Source organism: Alosa alosa, chromosome 15, assembly GCF_017589495.1.
Source record: "Alosa alosa isolate M-15738 ecotype Scorff River chromosome 15, AALO_Geno_1.1, whole genome shotgun sequence".
NCBI classification, from domain to species: domain Eukaryota; kingdom Metazoa; phylum Chordata; class Actinopteri; order Clupeiformes; family Clupeidae; genus Alosa; species Alosa alosa.
In genome coordinates this window covers 27,197,109-27,211,479 of record NC_063203.1, presented here as the reverse complement: position 1 = coordinate 27,211,479, position 14,371 = coordinate 27,197,109, and the positions used below count along the sequence as shown (strand labels likewise).

The 14,371-nt window shown below is 42.6% G+C and overlaps 1 protein-coding gene across 1 annotated transcript in view; it reads left to right on the top strand.

The window, feature by feature from the left end:
- Nucleotides 1-9,031: 9,031 nt before the first annotated feature.
- gipr (gastric inhibitory polypeptide receptor) overlaps nt 9,032-14,371 on the top strand; it is a 58,479-nt gene continuing 53,139 nt past the window's right edge. Inside the window, exon 1 of the mRNA XM_048264053.1 lies at nt 9,032-9,288. The gene's annotated coding sequence lies outside the window, so the exon portion shown is untranslated. The remainder of the gene's footprint in view (nt 9,289-14,371) is intronic.

Genomic DNA, 14,371 nt, shown 5'->3' with positions numbered 1-14,371 from the left:
ATAGACAACAGAAACCGTCTGCACCAGTACGCCAATGTAGGGGAGACCGGGGCTGGTTGTCTCACGGGTTGATTGTCACATTGCTTATTCCAGGCACACTAGGTGGTAAAATTTTGATATCAAACTGTAACCCTTTGATAGCTTACTCGTTTGCACTAGGAATTTTGCTGAGCAGACACACAACATTGAGGTGAGGAGACCATTTTTAAATTTCATTTTCATGTTGGTGTTGTTTTTGTATTGAGAGCTTGTAGGATATTAGTCATTCAAAAACAAAACACTCATTAAAAAGCCAAAGGTAGTAGCTTTATTTTGAGTCATATTTTAGCTACCAAGTTAAAGCCATGTGGCAGCTAGGTTAACATCTTTGTCAAGAGGTCAGTTGGGGATGGTTGTCACATAGCTCGTGGGGTTGGTTGTCACATGTATTTCATTGCATTTCTCAACACAGTAGACAATTCAAGTAACTGATCACCTACTTTAATCCCATTGTTTAAACATAAGGGGCATTGATGACAACTACCATAGGGGTGGTAGCTTAAAAAACTAGTTACACATCATGTTTTAAGATCCCATTTTATCACTGAAATCCCATTGAAACTCTATAGGGACAACCAACCCCATACCCTGTGACAACCAACCCTGTGATGGGGTTGATTGTCACATTGTGTCAGAGTGTATTTGATGGTTAATTGCTCCCTGTTACAATACATTCTAAAAGTAAAAATTATACACATTTAAAGCCAGACCCCAAGCTTTTATTTCATGTAGGAATTACTGCTGAAAGAGTTTTTGAAGATGAGCAATTCATGCATGAGTAAAAATTGTGACAACCAACCCCGGTCTCCCCTACTCGGTTAGAGATGTCAGACATAAAACAATGCTGCAGAAACACAAAAATATAACTTTCATATGAGCTATCATTTAAGTTCCTGTTGATATCTAGTGCACAACGAGAATTGATTTAAAGGAATCTAGTTGCAGTCTTGTAATTAGTGCCCCTGCAAGATCCCTAGTCGTTAGGTCTGTGACTTAAAAACTCTATGACTTGTCTTTGGATGTGAGAGTTTCTGAGACTGCAGTCTTTCAAAAATCTTTTTCCAAATCTGTTCAAAGTCTTGGATGCCATTAAGTGCCACTCGAGTCCAAGTGTCAGACTCAAGTCCCCATCTCTGGACATATCCCATTAGACTACTATCACTAGCTACAGTATGTGCCCTGCAGAGGATCAAGTTACAGAATAGATTGGATAGATAGAACCTACAAGTAATTTTGTAGATATGTCTGTGTGTGTGCTCATTGTCAAATGCACTGTAAAATAATTAATTGTTTTTCTTTGATAAAATAATGACTGCTTTTTGGTTTGCAGGCAGGTTTTAAGTTCACAGTGTAGCCTCCTCTCTGGGAATTAAAAACCTTATTCTGCATTTCTTATGTTGTTTATTGCAGTGATAGCATGTAAGTATTTTTAAAAGGTAGTTTTGAGTATTCTACTATATAAATGTGCAGTAATATTCAGCATTAGAAGTCTTTCATGTACGTAGTTGAAGTAATGTGGAAATAATTTAAGCTTTCTTAATGTTTAGATGGTCTGTTTATATTCCATTGTGAAACTGTCATAATATCACTGATCAAATACACGTTCACATTTCTGTTGATGCCACCCGCTGTACTGTCCCCCCATGTCTGCAGACAGCTACCATCTCACCTACACCACCTGTGCACCATCTCACCTACACCCCCTGTGCACCATCTCACCTACACCCCCTGTACACCATCTCACCTGTGCACGATCTCACCTACACCATCTCACATGTACACCATCTCACCTAAACCCCCTGTGCACCATCTCACCTACACCCTCCTGTGTACCATCTCACCTAAACCCCCTGTGCACCATCTCACCTACACCATCTCACCTGTGTACCATCTCACCTACAGTACACCCCCTGTGCACCATCTCACCTACACCATCTCACCTGTGTACCATCTCACCTACAGTACACCCCTGTGCACCATCTCACCTACACCATCTCACCTGTGTACCATCTCACCTACACCCCCTGTGCACCATCTCACCTACACCATCTCACCTGTGTACCATCTCACCTAAACCCCCTGTGCACCATCTCATGCACCATCTCACCTACACCCCCTGTGCACCATCTCACCTGTGCACCATCTCACCTACACCCCCTGTGCACCATCTCACAAACACCCCCTGTGCACCATCTCACCTACACCCCCTGTGCACCATCTCACCTACACCATCTCATCTGTGTACCATGCATCTCACCTACACCCCCTGTGCACCATCTCACCTACACCCCCTGTGCACCATCTCACCTACACCATCTCACCTACACCCCCTGTGCACCATCTCACCTGTGCACCATCTCACCTACACCCCCTGTGCACCATCTCACCTACACCCCCTGTGCACCATCTCACCTACACCATCTCACCTACACCCCCTGTGCACCATCTCACCTACACCCCCTGTGTGATTGATATGAGAGGGACATTTCCTGTGTTCAGTTTCTCTGTTTTCCTCAGCAATATATGGTTCCCTTGGAAGCTGCCCTTTAATATGCAAAAAATATGCAGCAATTCTCATCCGTGTAGTAATACTGAATGCAACATATTACTGGTGAGAACATCTATCTTTTTATTGTTTATTCTGGCAGCTTTATTGTTTATTCTAGTTTCTTCACAGATGATAGACTTTGATTGACAGATTCATTTTAACTGGACACTGGATGAGGACATTGCAGGCAAAAAAAGTGTTACAGTGTAAATTGTGTGTGTGTGTGTGTGTGTGTGTGTGTGTGTGTGTGTGTGTGTGTGTGCGTGCATGTGTGTGTGAGAGATAGAGAGAGAGAGAGAGAGAGAGTGTCTGTACTTTGTACATACGTGAATGGGAGTGAATGTATCAGTGTGTGGGTATTTGAGAGTGTGTGCACACGATCATGTGTTAATGTTAGTGTGCATATTTTGAGTGTGTGTGAGAGCCTGTGTGTAGGTGTGCGTGCGTACACACATGGGCGGATTATGAACTTTATTATGTATTATGTATACTGTATGTATTAAGGGCCCCCCACTAATTGTCGTATATGTGGGGGTTTGGGGGTCCTCCCCCAGAAAATTGTTAATTTGTTTAATGTGATTTCCTGTATTCTGGTGCATTTTGGGGATGGCCAATACTAAATTCAATCAGATTCATAGCCTACATCCTGATTTGCTGATATTGAGGCAATGATTCCATGCAAAGGCTTGGGCTTCAGGGCCCCCTGACCCCTTGGGCCCCTGGGCCTGGGCCCAGTAGGCCCGTGCAGTAATCTATCCCTGTGTGCACACGATCATGTGTTGATGTGATGTGTTGCTGTGATTGTGTATTAAAGCATGTTCACGTAGTCTCTGAAAACATTAAGCATTATTATGTAATATGAATGTAAATATATGAAGAGTTCCGTTCCAAAACGCCAATTCAAATTTGCTAACAGGTTTGTCTGTGTTCACCCAGGCTATGAAATGCACAATTAAAAAATCACTATTTATGAATCCATTCATATGCAGTGAGAAGAGGATTCTCCCCTGCAGCCAGACCAAGCCACCTGTGGGTCATTCACACTCATTGTGTGTGAGTGAGAGTGTATGTATATATGTGTGTGTGTGAGTGTATATGTGTGTGTGTGTGGGTGTATATATATATATATATGTGTGTGTGTGAGTGTATGTGTGTGTGAGAGTGTATGTGTGTGTGTGTGAGTGTATATATATATGTGTGTGAGTGTGTATATGTGTGTGTGTGTGTGTGAGAGCATGTGTGTGTGTGCGTGCGTGTGTGTGAGTGTGTGGGTGTGAGTGTATATATATACTGTATATGTGTGTGTGTGAGTGTATATGTGTGTGTGTGTGTGTGTGTGTGTGTGAGAGAGAGAGAGAGAGAGAGAGAGAGAGAGAGTAAGTGTGTGGGCCTTCGTATCTCCTCCTGCCCTCGCTGCTGGGCGTGGGGTGACTCATTGTGTGTGTGTGTGTTTGTGTGTGTGTGTGTGCACATCTCCTGACTCACCACCCACACAAGCACACAGTCACACCACTCCATCACCTAACAGTGCAGGTGTGCCCCTAATCTGTCTTCTGTCTGCCTCTAAGCTCTTACTGAAGGTAAAACCAGTTCAGCAAGCTATTAATTGTTGCTCTTGGGGAGCCTACTGTGGTCCTTTGATGTTTTTTTATTTTTTCAGAGAGCTTCAAAAGTGACACAGATTTTCTTGTAAAAATGCACAGGGAGTTTCTTACTCATACACTGTAGCTCAAAAATATTTTTTTCCACAGAACATTTGGTTTGGTCTGACAATGGTGGTCAAATTCTGGTGGCTTCTCCTTCTCCTGTCCCTTCCCCTGTCTTCCCTTGCCCTGTGCCGGTATTGGAGGCATGTAAAGGGGTCCGCTCCTGAGCTGGGCCCTGCTCCAGATTGCTCCTTGTGAAAGAGATTTCCTCTGGGAGATCCTGCCTTTGGGTTCAGCACAGCACCGTATGTCGCTGTTAATCTGGTGTACAGTAGCTGTAGCTCTAAATAGAAACTTAAAATTGAAGTGGTAAAACTGAACTATAATTTAACAACAGGGCTTCACAGGCACATGTCACGTCAAGGGATTTTATCTCAAAGTCAAAGCCAAACTCATTTGCTGTATGTACAAGGCATACTGTATAGAGGATTGAAGTTGCGTTTCTCTGAGGCCCACGATAAGGTAAAACATAAAAAACGAACACAATAGTACAACGACAATGTAAGAGATAAAGATTACATCATATAAAAAGTGCAAACCCTAGTATAGATTGTACATAGCAGGACAGCCAAAAAAATCCAATATAAACACCAAAACAACTAGAATGCCAAAGAATACATGTGGGACTTTGGATCAGCTTGGACACAGACTGCCCAGCCATTGTCATGAGCAGGGCCACATCCTATAAAGCTCGAAGGACCCTAGAACAATGGTCAGTGGCAATTGTCATGGCGATGGAGGATGTCCATCAACAACATTCCAGTCCCCGCTCCTGTGGTCCCAGGTGGCCACTACAAAGGGGGAATGTTGGGAAATGGACTGTGCTGTCGGAGGCTAATGGGCAGTTAGGAAGACTTACTGCTACTCCCCAGCAGACTGGCCTGAGCTTTCATGTCTGTATATATGAGATTGGGCCTGCCTGTGTGTGTGTGTATGTGTGTGTGTGTGTATTTGTGTGCAGGTGTGTGTGTGCATATGGACTATGTGTGTGTGTCTTAATTTTTCCGTATATGTGTATAAGTGTGTGGGTTGCATGCCTGTGTAAGTGGATGAGTTCATGTATCTCTATGTGTGCAACTGTGAATATTTACATTGACATTTACATTATATGCATTTAGCAGATTTAGAAGAGCCTTTAGGTAACAAATACGTTTAAGGGATAACAGCCGCCGAGGTGTCCTGTTATACGGAATTAATGGACAATGGCCCTATAACAGCGATCGCATTGACAGTTAGCTTGTTTACAGTTGATTCCATTGTTTCTAAGCCTGCTTTCAGGCTCAACCGTCATAATACACATTGATATGGAACGGTGATTAAATTGTTTTTACCAGATCTACTTCATAGGTGTCCTGTTATTCAGAATTAATAGCCACGCCACCAGCCAATCAGAAAAGAGTATTTCTTCTCTCCGGGGGATAATACATTAATAAACACTCCTCCCAGAGGATGAGAGTGCAGTAGTAAGTAATAGTCAAGTGTATTGAAGGAGATTGTGGTAGAGGGACAAGGAGGTTGAGGTAACATCTGCAAAGCAGTGCATGAGAAGCCATGCAAGCAAATAATTGTGCCCAGCGAGAGAACTGACGACTGATAGTCACCATTATGTCAGTGAAGAAGGAAGGGAAGATATCAGTGGTGATGTTGGCAGCTGGGGGAGGAGGTGGAGGGTTGAGTAGAGTTTTGAAAGTTGAAAATACTTACCGGTTAGGTTGTGACAGAAAGGCACCATGGGTAGAGGAACGGAAGGGTGTGCCGAGAGACACACGTTGAACTGAGAGGCCAGAGAGGTGCAGCGGAGCAACCGTTAGGGTTGTAAACAGTTTCCAGAAAGAACGAGATCAAGTTCTTTGCCCGCTTTGTAAGTCTGAATATGGATGTCTACTGTATGTGAACTATACTGTATGTGTGGGTAGGTTGTGTGTGTATGTACACTACCGTTTAAAAGTTTGGGGTCACTTAGAAATTTCCATTCCACTCCATTATAGACAGAATAACAGCTGAGATCAGTTGCACTGTTTTTTTTTTTTTTTATCAGGGCAGCAGTTTTCAGATTACATTATGTGCTTACATAATTGCAAAAGGGTTCTCCAATGTCTTCTCAGTTAGCCTTTTAAAATTATATCAGATTAGCTAACAGAATGTGCCTTTGGAACATTGGATGAATGCCAGAAATGTATCATTTCTGAGTTGGGTTATGAATGTACCGTTTCTGAGTTGGGTTATGAATGTACCGTTATGAATGTACCATTTCTGAGTTGGGTTATGAATGTACCGGTATGAGCTCTAGCTTTAATTCATCAGTCCAGCCGGCATAGGTGACAGAGAGATATTAAAAATTGCTATCAGAGTCCGTTTAGACAGCAGATAACTACTCATGACTGATTACCACACCAGAGTATTTAATGAAAATATGTTAATTATACACATGAAATAATCTATCCATCAGTTAGGAAGGACTTGATTGGGTGGGTACTCTCTTCAATGGATTTGGCACAGTCAACTGTTATATAATCAATCAGACTCAACATCACAATTTAATGTAGTAGCTACTAATTGGAGGTAGGTCCAAAGGACATCCACAAGAGGCTCTCAAATGAACAATAACAAAAGCTATGATTATGATTTCAGTCAGTGAACTTCAATTCAACATGAGTCTTTTGTTGTCAGGATAATTTTTTGTGGAAAAAGAAATATCCTGATCCCTAGTGATGACTTCTGCACCTTTGACAGAAAGTGTGATTAAGAAAAGCTCTAGATATTGGGGTATTGAGTCACAGTGACAGGGGAAATAAACAAAATATTGTTTTTTGATGTACAAAATAACCCCCAAGCCCCCCCCCCCCTGTGAGATACCTGGAGAGATAGTCAGCAGGTGCACCACATCCTTCTCTGTACTGTATGTCATGCATGTCAGCATGGCGTGGCACGGCATGTCAGACAGCTACAGTAATGCGCTGAGTAAACAACCAGTTTGTTTTCGGGTCAGTGGGAACAAAAGAGAACAAACAGGCAATGGTAGGTTATTTAACCATATGGAATACATACATTGACATGTCATGCATCCTCAGCCTCCATGGAATAACAAATACTGTAGCAAAAATACATAGGAGAGTGAAAGGGGGAACAAGTGAATGAGTGCAGGCAAGGATATGTTCTGGACCACTGAGTAATGCCACATACCACATTAGCCAGCGGCAAGCGGCAAACACTCAGACCATAATAAGTTTTATCTCGTTCCTTAGCAACACAAATGGTTTGACAATTGAATACGCTCGCTTTGCACTTTGAAAGTTGAACCAAGTTCAACGCTCAGCTTGCTCAACGCTAGCGTTACGCCAGCGTTGCCACCGTTCCGCTGCCGAACCATAGAGAACAATAGGAAACCTGCCGCTTGCCGCTGGCTAATGTGATACCCGCCTTAAGGAAGAGGTTACTGAGTTCCATGCATGAATGCTCTGCTCTGTCAGTGGAGAGTAAACACAGCACCATGACAAAGGTGACTGGCGGGTCCTCACATAAAATACTTATCTAATGTACTCTTTTAAGTAAATAACAGTCTGACTTTGCCAACCACTTCCATTCTAGGCATTCACAGTATATGTATGGTGACCTTTCTCAAGGTGAGCTGCCACTATGTCTATGGATTTTAAGTGGTACTGTAGGACATAGTTGTTAGGGCTGTGATTTTAACAGCTCTTATACTGTAAATGGTAAACATCCACTGTATGTTTTCACTCTGACAGAGTCATGGAGGGTCATTTACATGTATTCATTAAGCCCACGCCAGACACAGATTGTAATCAGCATCTGTGTTCAACTGGTAACAAACTCAATGCCTCAGTGCTGTTAGCTAATTGGAAAGATGGATGCCCTGTCAAAATAAAAATAAAAACATATTATTGGGGTATTCCACAGTGAGAAAGTATTGTTGCCTGCCAATTACTGTATGACATGAGTTCCTTCGGAGGCTTACATCACAGTGAGGAAACCTTTGTACACCTCCACTCCCACCACTGGTTGGAATCTCCATAATGCTGTGAGCCCATGAGTATTTGTAAAGACCGATTGGGAACGTGTGTTTGAATTGATGGGGAGGATTTGGCAAAATAGCACACTTGACATTTCAATGAGAAAAGTACCATAATATGTTTACTAAGTACTGCTGTTACTAAGTATTTAGCAAGCTTACAGTGTGACTGATGAACGAGGTTAAGAGGGTTCACTGATGCAGCATATACATAATGGTAATACAGATAATTCTCCTGTCCCCTCAGTTAATGCTGCAACAACCCTGGGTCCATTTCACAGTTTTGGAAAGATACTGTGTTGACCTGGGTGCAGGACAAGTGCATGTCACTACTCTGGAATAGCAATCAATTTGAGTGAAAAGATAGGGAGTAGCATTTTAGTGGTTGAGATGGTCACCTTCATTCTGAAGTGGAGAAAACAGCCTATGTGTAAAAACAACGTCATTCCGGTACCTCTCAGAGTTTCTGAGACTGACATTGACAGTGCTAACATCGATTATGGCCATATGACCAAAAACTACTTTCCAACAAACCGCTGTGCTACTTGATCAGCATGCATTATTTGTCATCCTATCAATCACACATGCACACGCGTGTATGAGCGTCCGTGAGTGTGTCTTTAAGAGAAAAACATTCGCGGCGATCCAGATGACCCGCAGTTGCACACGCGTATTTGTGCGAATGTTCATGCGTGCGGTAGAGGGTAGGCTATAGACGCAGTTGGTGATGGAATACCCTTGACTGCCCATTTATCCGCCTGGAAACTTCAATTGCACCCGGCCGTCCAGTCAAAAGCGCGCAAGGCTTTCACTACACCTGCAAAGCCCTACTGCAATTGAATTACAAAGTTGCCATAGAAGGTCTGGAGTGGTAAATAACGCTTTGACTTAACAGGACTAAAGTCACATGAAGCATTTGGATAGAAAACTGTTCTCCGTTCAATACTCGTCATACTCTTCAACCGGTAAGATATGAATGACTGTTTATATTAGGCTGCATATCGCTGGCTCTGTCCATTTTAACTTAAGAAATTAACTAGCATAGATTAATTAGCAGTAAGCGTCTATATTAGGATATATCGTAGAATAACATCCCAATGTCACCAAAAACGACTGCACGTAAACGACTGAAAAACAAATTATTTGGCTCTTGAATTCTAGGCATTGCTATCTTCTGGTGTTACTCCAAGCAGACTCGTTATGTAATTTAGGTGCAGTTGTCGTCTTGCCATGAAGTTTAGAGACTTATGATGTTTGTTAAAACGTTCTGTTTCTAAAACGTGCTGATGAATTGATATCATTATGTAACACCGTGATATAGCCTACATAGACAACCCAACAAAGTGTTTAAAACGGAGTTTATACGGAGTGGGCGGTTGTATAGGAACATTATGAAACGTATCAGTCTTGATGATATTGGCATGACTTTGTGAACAAGCCCTTTGTGAAATAGCCTTCATGTGAACCAGGTCTTGGCTAGACACTGTTACATTGGTAGATTACTTTAATAGGCTACTGATACGATTTGCGAAATTGAATCACGGAGATCCTATTTGGATGTATTTTTTTCGAAAGCAATTAGTGGAAAACAATTAGATGTTAGGGTAAACCAATGTAGCGCATCGTTACAAAACATACTCTCCTCTTGTCATAGGCTATACCTAGCCTATATAAGAGTTTTCAATTGAATGTGAAACAAGAAGCAAATCAGGAGTAAATATAGGCAATATAAGATGTTGATATCTTGTTACATGTTATACAGGACTACACAGATTTTTTTGTTTCCATTAGTGTGAGAAAGATACATTTGTGTCTGTAAAGCTGACTGATGACTGGTTATCCTCGTTGTGTTCGAGATAGCCTACTATTATGTTACGGGGCAGTATTAACAAGTGATCTATTGCGACAGCATAATTTGTTGAACCAAGTGCGCTGGAGAGGGCTGAGAAGCGTCGACGCACCGTTGGCGGTTAGGTTGTCATCTCTCTGCCTTGCATCAACCAACTGCTCCTCCACCGTCCTCCGCACTTCACGGCGCTTGTTAATAATGTAACCAGGGGCGCCTTAATACCACCTGAGGCCCCTGGGCTATATGTTTTTAAGGCCCCCCCTTAAATGATTAAATGATACCCGGCCCGCGATCTGACCCGCCTATTTACATAACGTGCGCTTTTGGTTAATAAAGCCTATAACATGCAGTGTAACCTATCATTATTGAGCCTATGTAAAACCTTTACATAAACAGGAACAGAAAGCCCTCCTTAATCACGTCAGCCTACCCCTGACATCTTATCAAAAAGGCTAGCCTACTGCACGAAAACAAGCGTTGAACTCTTACAACTCTGGCTGGCTAAGTTGTGTACGTTAGGCTACACATATGGACATACCCACGTTATCTCCAGAGTTTGTAAGTTTGTCATTCAGTTTCAGCCTCTCCTCTAGCTCCTCTACCGTTGGAACAAAGGGGGCCTCTGCATGGATGTCATTGTAGAGCAGTGCTATGTGCTCAATTAGGCTAGCTCCAGAGTAGGCTATGACTGACGCCGCGAATATGGACACGGCCGTTTAATATTATTATGACCGCCGTGCAGCGAAGCGGCGGCTATAGGTTTAGTCAGATTTTTTATTTTTTTTTCTTCTTTTTCGCATGCCCAAATTTCCGTCAATGATTCCCGGGACACTGAAAGACCGGGGTACACGAAACTTGGTGGGCATGTAAGCCCACATGGATAGCATGAAACCATCGTTTTTCGTTTTGATCTGTAGCCACCCCACGCTGGACTGGACCCCGGAAAGGAGGGTAGGGCAGACACAGTTTTCTGTGAATATCTCGAAAACCGTGGGGTTTAGGATGACCATTTTTTTCTGTATGTTTGCCTCCTGGGGTCATGTTAACTTATTTCATGTGCACACATGTGCACAACCAGATACACACACACATACATTCACAGTAATCATACGTATGACACATACTCACACAGTAGACATATGTACGCTTGCATGCACAGGCACATACGCAGGCACACACACAAGCACGCACAAACACACACACACACACACACACACACACACACACACACACACACACACACACATAACATAAACATAACACAAACAATCAAGAATTTCTCAGAATTATGAACAGGCAAGATGGAGGTGGGGTTGTATAAAATCAATTTTACATGTGAAATCTATGAACTAATCATGTTTTGGTACTTGCTGTCTAGCAGATACCAGTGAGAATTGATTGTGGATAATGCAATTTAGTGAGACAGTTAGAATCATATAGGCCTTTCAGTGTAATTTATTTTTGTGGAAAAAATGTGCTGGACTGGGCGGCGGTCATATTTTGTACCGCTCTGCGGTACATCTAGTTGATTATCATTATTATTATTAGGAGTCCCCTCATTGGTCGAGGCTCCTGGGCTGAAGCCCAGGTAGGCCCCTGCATTAAGGCGCCAGTGAGTGTAACATGACAAGGATACAAGGATACAAGGAAGTTTATTGTCACATGCATATAGTTACTGGAAGTAAGAAATGCAGTGAAATTATGTCTGGTGTCAGCCTATTTGTGCATTAATGGGGGTAAAAAGTGCAGTAGAAGAGGGGTTTAGTAGATTAAGTGTGCATAAGAAAGGTGGGGGAGGATTGGGATGGGGGGGGGCACCAACAAGGAGCACCCAAGAGCAACAGGGGCAAGGAAAAACTCCCTTACCAAGGAAGTAACCTTGGGCAGATCCACGGCTCAAGTGGCTAACCCAACTGCCAGGGGTCTTGGTGTGTGTGTTGGGGGGATGACAGGGGAGATGGGATAGTGTGCTGTGTATGTGGGGAGAGGGCAGTGTGCAATATGTGTGTTGGAGAAGCTTCCTGATGAAATAATGTGCTGTGTATGTGGGGTTTGGCAGTGTACTGCAAGTATGGTGAAGGGACTTACTATTGTAAGCAGAGTATTGTATGTATGATCTATGTAAGTGATGACAGTGAAGATGTGTGTGTGGGCAGGGGGGGAGTGGACTAATGGGTACTGCCACTTACAGGACTGTCACCAGACTCACTCCTCTGTTAACGTCTTTATCCTGGCTGAGGTGATTGATCGGAATCTACTGTGTGAATTCTCGGACCTTGCAGGCGATGGTTTCACCGGGTGAAGAACTCATGACTTTTTTAACCAGTTTTGACCAGACTTTAACCAGACTTTTCTGACAGTTTGAGTGCCAGATATGTGAGCGGGTGAATGAAGTGAACATACAGCGGGAGATGGCGCAGACACGCTTCCTATGTAGCCTGTCAGAAAGAGTGGTTTCAGGAGACGTAGGCCTAATGCCAAGGTGGCAATACAAATGTTATGGATGGGTTTTAACCCTCCTGTTGTGTTCGTTTTATGTTTACCAGTTTTGTGTTCCCGGTCAAAAATGCCCGCTGCATTAGGCTATAACTTGTTATAAATCCATAGTAACACACATATTATCATCTAATGTTGTGATTAGGCCTTTGTATCAACTTGTGTTTTATTGGATACAACCACTATTAAACTTCCATTTGCTATTTGTGCCCTGCAGGCCTCACTGACTTGAGCTCATGCAAGTCAGAAAGGGGAAGATTCTATTAGGGAAAGGTTCCAGTGGGGGCTGGCATAGAAGCAAAGAGGGGGAGTGATGGTGTGTTTGTGTGTGTGTTTTAATGTACAGAAGCACATAATATAGAGTCCATCTTATCAATAAGTATGTGCCTGGGCTCACCCATTCATTTCTAATGGCTGGTCATTTTTGACCGGAAATGCACATGGGTGTTCTAAAGTTAAATAAAACACTCAAATTGTTATAAAGAATTATCAAAATGTATTTTGTGTGTTCAAAACCCCTGTGTTAACAAAGTCAAGGAGCCTCATGGTAGTCAGAAAAAGTTAATATTTTTTAGAGAGAAGAATTGTCAATCGGTCACATTTGACCGCGAGCACAGCAGGAGGGTTAAGTGGCTTTGGATAGCATGTACTGTATAGACAAGTACCATAAAGAAGGGATATTACATGCTTGTCCTTCAGGAGACAAAAAATATAGATCATCCCACGCCACGGACGTTTAAAGGGTAATTCGGACCACAAGGTCAACAAAATAGCCAAAAGTCAGAAAACAACATTCACCTGGTTCTGAAACCTCAAGCCTCCGCGACTGCCGTCATTATGTAATGTCACAAGACTATTAATCAGCGGAGCAGGATGACCCGCCTAGACCATTTTCACAGACCACCTGCAATACCACCGCTGGTTGAAAAAACCCTGCTTTAGAGAGTTGTTGCTACAGGCCACAGTAAGCACAATGTAGAGAGCACTTCAACCGACATATTCTAACAGGTAAACAGATTGACTATGAACAAACAATATTATTACATAATTACATAATATTATTCATGTTGCAAATTAATTTAACCATAGCCAGGAAGGAGTTTTCCTTGGTAGTTAGCTTTTGAGGTAAAAATCATGGACATTGATCAAAATAATTATCCTAGCTAAACTAGAAGATAGTCTGGAACATTTATGTGAGCTGAAGCTAGTTTAATGATTGAACAGAGTAGATTGTAGATATGTCATCTTGGTAATGTGAAATTTGTTATGGCTGAAATAGGTAATGTTAACAGAGTAGCCTAGTTAAAGGGACACCAGGCAACGTTTTCGTGTTAATTACTCATCTTCGTAAGTCGGTATATGGTTAAATGACTCGTTACAGGGCGGGACCGCCCCTATTGCCTGTAGGAAGAATATCCCGCTTGCAAGTTCAGTGTATCCTACCCGTCGACCGAAGCAGGCAGGCTAACGAAACGCTAGAGATTGTTGCAAACATGTGTATGGCAGAGCCGGCGAAGAACTGAGCGAGGGGGAGTTTCGTAGAGAAAAAGCAGCAGGCTTGCCTGGTGTCCCTTTAAAGAGCCGGTCAACCGGGCTTGAACACATTTGTAGCTAGCATGTTCATATAAGGCTGTGTCTTTAATTACTACTTAATTAATTACTTCTTACTGTTAAGACTATCAATTGGGAGATTGTTAGGGCAG